This window comes from Miniopterus natalensis, chromosome 7 (genome assembly GCF_054644295.1).
Source record: "Miniopterus natalensis isolate mMinNat1 chromosome 7, mMinNat1.hap1, whole genome shotgun sequence".
Lineage (NCBI taxonomy): Eukaryota > Metazoa > Chordata > Mammalia > Chiroptera > Miniopteridae > Miniopterus > Miniopterus natalensis.
Window position 1 is genome coordinate 17,426,153 of NC_142087.1, and position 4,889 is coordinate 17,431,041.

General features: G+C 57.2%; 1 protein-coding gene across 1 annotated transcript in view; it reads right to left on the reverse strand.

Moving 5' to 3' along the window:
• Positions 1 to 4,535, reverse strand: part of SIGLEC1 (sialic acid binding Ig like lectin 1) — a 39,824-nt gene extending 35,289 nt beyond the window's left edge. Inside the window, exon 1 of the mRNA XM_087818847.1 lies at positions 3,549 to 4,535. The gene's annotated coding sequence lies outside the window, so the exon portion shown is untranslated. The remainder of the gene's footprint in view (positions 1 to 3,548) is intronic.
• Between the last annotated feature and the right edge of the window lie 354 nt (positions 4,536 to 4,889).

A 4,889-nucleotide genomic window follows, 5' to 3' on the forward strand; every position in this document is an offset into this window, starting at 1 on the left:
GGGGTGGAATCACATAGGATTACATTCTCCAATGAGTAACAGACCCAAAATACAGCATCCTAAACAATGGAGTTTCTTTCTTTTGCATGTAAAAGTCTAGAAGTGCACAGCCCTGGGCTGGCATGGGGACACTACTCCATGCCATCTCCTTGCAGGTCACTGCTATGCTATTACTAGGGTGTGTCCCCCACCTTATGATCCAACATGGTGGCTAGAATTCCACTCATCCCATCCACACTCAAGGCAGCAGGATGGAGAAAAGCAGGATGAGGGACAGAAAACAATGGGCAACCAACAACAGAGATGAAAGGCTGGGACATGCCACATAGCGTATCTCATTAGCCAGAACTTAGTCACATGGCCGTGCCTGGCAGCGAGAAAGGCTGGGAAATCTATGCTGTATGCTGGGTGGCCATGTGCATGGCTAAAAAGAGAAGATTCTGTTATCAAGAAAAAGAGAACAGATATGGGGGAGGAATCAGCCAGCATCGTCTACACAGCAGGCCCACGATCTCCTCCAACTTGGTGTGACTGAAGTGGAATCATCAGCTTCCACCAACATTTCCTTTTCCCTCCGAGTCTCTATACCCCCACGCCCTAGCAGAGGGGCAGCTCTGTGGGGCAGGGGCTGGCAAGGGGAGGTGTCACTGGGGCTAAGTGAAGGGGGGAACAGAGATAAAACTGCGCAGTGAAGCTGAACTTCCAGTGGTCCAGAATAGAGACTGAAGACCCCAAGCAGAAGATACCCAGGTGGAGCAAGTGAGGTTGGGGTTTCCTGAGCAAAGGGCCAAGGGTGCCTGCTGAGGTAGGAGACGAAGGTAGGTCTATACTCGAAAGTACCGGGGACAAGCACACCCAGCCCCTCATTCAGCTAGTGGCGGATCCTGTCCATTCCATTCTGCCTCCTGTTCACTCCACCATCCTTGCCTTTGCCGGCACCTTTCGTTCTCCTGGAATGCCCTTCCTGCTTCTCCACGTGGGTAATTCTCTGTCATCCTTCAGGGTTCGGATCAGGGTCACCTCCTCCAAGAAAGCTTCCCTGTGTCCCTTCTGGGAACTCGAATAACATCACACTGCGGAAGGGGCTGCACGTGGGCAGTGGCCATGAAGAATTCTTAGGTATGGGGCCAGTTCTGGTGCTTTGGGTGTCATACAGGGCACGGTATTAGGGGGGCTCAGCAGGAAGGTGGGACCCCAGGGCCTTCTTTATATGAAGGAGGAGGTGCCAGCTGCCCTTGCAACAGTGGAGGTAGGGTGCCACCGAGGCTGAGCCTTGGATCCTGGCCATGGGCTGGGCCTCCCACATTCCCATCCCCAATGAGGGAAATTATGCAGACCGAGGCTGTGAGCCACAGAGAGGAAGTCCTTCGGGTGGAGGCAGGCGGAGTAATTCCTGGAAGGAAGCCTGCACCTCAGGAATCTGATAGGGGAATACTCTAGAGGCCTCTGTCCCAGGATCCCCACCTCTTGCCCCCAGGAAGGGGCAGGCAGGGCTGGACAGCCATCCAGGAGATCTGCCCCTGGGTGCCCAGGAATTGCCCTCCCTTCATCAGCCTCCTGAAACATGTGGCCCAGGCAAGAGCACAGACTCTGGGACAGCCCACTGGGTCTGTGCTCTGTTCTCTCTAAGTCTCAGCTTTCTCCTCTGTGGAATGAGGATGGTGAGTCGTCGTCCCCCCCCCCCCCCCCGAGGGTGTTGTAGCAGAGTAAGGAACCCAACTAGGTAGGTACCAGCACACCATGAGGCACAGTCAACAGGGTCTACTGGTGTAAAAAGCCTCTGCCCACCCTACCTTCCCTCCCAAGGTAGGCTGTGGGGGCACCTACCGTCCCCCCAGTGCTCACGCACTCCACTCAAGTGCAAGTATGCATGGGTGTGTCCCAAGCTCTGGGGCGGGAAAAGCAGCCAGGCTTGGGCAGGGTGGAGGGGAGACTGAGAAGTTTTCTCCACAGCCCTCAGCACACATAGGCTTAGGTGGAGGGATGGCATGTCCTAAAGACAAACGTCACCCTCTCCCCTAAAACTGACATGCCAGGCCAGGCAGCAGGCACCAGGAAAGGAGAGCCTTACTGCTGCCTTCCAAACCCAAAGAGTCTTCCTAAAAGCCCCACCTGATGGTGACCAGGGCTGGGGGCTCTCTAAGAAGACACAGCACCCACAACAGGACCCAAGGGGCCAGTTTCTCCCTGAATGCCAAGGGAGAGAAGGAGTCCTGACCTCCCAGCAGGTCAGGACTGGGTGCTGGCCCAGGTGGAACAAAGGGTGAGACGCACAGAAGGCAGGTGTGCTCGAGGGGCAGGAGATGGGGCTGGAGGTTAGGGCTGGGAAGGGCAGCTTGAGAGGTCAGTCAAGGGCAGTCCACACCTTGGATCTTCTCCTTTAGGTAATGGGGAGCCCTGGAGAGTATAGGAGTGGTGAAGTGATGGGACCAGATTTGCACCTTTGAAAGTCTCCTCCAGTTGCATGATAGGGGTGGACTGGAGGGGCAGGGCTGGCAGCACTGGCATCCATGGGAGAAGATCCTAAGCAAAGGCCAGAGGAGGGAAGCCTGGCCTGAGAGAGGCTGCTCCGAGGACACTCTCAGAGGCTAATCTTTCCCATGCTGCCCCCATGGGGGGGGGGGCAGGAAGCCGGTGAGGTCAGTGGGTGGGCCCACAATGGTGCTCAAGGGAAGAAGAGGGAGGTGCAAGAGCAACAGAGAGGACAGCAAAGGGCAGGGGCTCTGCAGGACACTTGTCCACACCCACCTGGGCGCAAACCTTCTGATGGCAATTGAATCGAACCTCCTCTAACTTGGAACAGGATTCACCAGGATTAATGCTGTCCTCTGTGTCAGACTGGAAGCTGCCCAAGGGTGGGGGCCTGTGACTCCTGAGTCAGATTGAGCTGAGGGGGCCTGAAATGGGAGGGGAAAGGCTGCCCAGGGATGCCCACCCACCCACAAGTCTTCACTCCTGCTCAGAGCCCCTCAGAGATGAGCCCATCTGGGGAGCTAAAGGGGGGATGGAAGAGAACTGGGAGGGGAAGGAAAAAAGAAAAACAACTGAGGAAAAAAGGAGACATCTGTAATACTTTCAACAATAAAGATAAATTTTTTAAAATGCTATTCTAATTCAGTTACGAAAATCATAAAAAAAGATTATTTGTTAACATTGTATACAGTTGCCCATAAATTGATTGTGAATCCAAAAAACAAACAAGAGGCAGGTTGCATTTGAGAGGCCAGACCCTTCGTCCCTTCCCCATACACTTACCTACAGCCACTCTTCAGTCCTCCCAGGCTCTGCTTGGCCTCTGAGACGAGAGGAGGGCCTGCCAGCCCCCACCACACACCTATCACACTCACAGGCAGACAAACACAAACACACACACAAGATACGGTTACACATATGAGTAATAACACAGACAAGGTCACACAGACATCCTAAGAGATACACTCACACTCAAACACATATGCACAGACACACAGTCACAGACACACACACACACACACACACACACACAAACACAGACACACCAACAGACACTCACACTGTTGACTAGATACCTTGCTGGCTTACTGGCCAGGTAGTGACATCCAAATTGTGTGGTGCAGCACACCCCCTGCCCACAACCTCCTTGCAGGTGGCTCTGGGGCAGTGACCCTGACAATAAGGACAACAAGCCTAGGAGAGGTGACACTTTAGCTAGGGACCCTTTTAGATGGTCAGAGAGGAGGAGGGAAAGTACTCCAGGGAGGAAAAATGGCCCCTGCAAAGGTCTGGAATGGGAGACGACTATGAAGCTCAAAGAACTGTGGGGGCCTTGTCTTGGGAGGGGGTTGGAGTAGCAGATGGGAGACCAGGTACCTTAGCACAGAGAGCAGGGCTGAGCCAGCCTGAGTCTCTCTGGGGGCCCATTTGTGGAGGTGAAGGGGTCCCCTGAGGCCCCACCAGAATAAGGAGGTCCTAGGGGTCCCTGCCAAGTGGCTCAGTCGGTTGTGGGTTCAATTGCCTATGGGAAGCAACCAATGGATGTACTTCTCTCTCAAATCATTAAACATATTCTCGGGTGAGGGTTTTAGAAAAAGGAGGTCCTGGGGGCCGCAGTCAGTCAGCTTCCTTACAGGGGCCTAGAGAAAGGGGGTCTCCACCCTGCAAACCCTCTTTTTGGAGGCTGCCTCCCAGCATCCCCAAGAGGACCTGGGTTAGGGCAGGAAGAAGGCTGGGAGCCCGCACAGAAGGGCAGCTTGGTTGGTCCTTGCGAAGGTAAGATGAGTTCTGAGTGAGCCCCTTGCCACGAGTGGGCCCCAGCCTGTGAGTACCCTTCTCTCTCTGCCCCAAACTTCAGCAAGGACAGAGCTAGGCCCCAGACCCCAGAGTCAGCCTCCACCCTACATGCACCCTCCTGCCTCTCCCCTTGGAGACCAGGCTGGGGCCCGCAGGGCGGGTGGTCTGGGTCAAAGGCCTGGGGGGTCGGGGGCGGGCTTTCCCTCCCCTGAGTGTGGGCTCTCCAGACGCGCTGGCCCCAGCAGGACCCGGGTGGGCCTGTGGGGCGGGCAGGGGAGCTCCCCCGCAGCGGAGCCGCAGGAGGCCGAGGGGGTTTGGAATTCCTCTTCCCCTCCCTCCACCCCCACCCTTCTCCCCACCCCCCGGGCTGCCGGGGAGCGGGACCGCCAGGCGCTGCGGAGGCTCGGGGAGGGGCCCTGGAAGCGGCTCGGCCGGGCCCCTCGGCGGAGGCCCCGCGCAGGCAGGCCCCGCCCCGGCCTCGCACATCTGGGCTGAGCGCGCGGGGCCCACCCGGCGGCGGGGCTGGCGCGGCCATCCGGCCTGGGGGAGGGGGCGGCGGGGTGGGCGGTGCGGGCGGCCAGGGGCCGGGCGCACGTCGAGGGCGGCGGACGCCGCGGGGC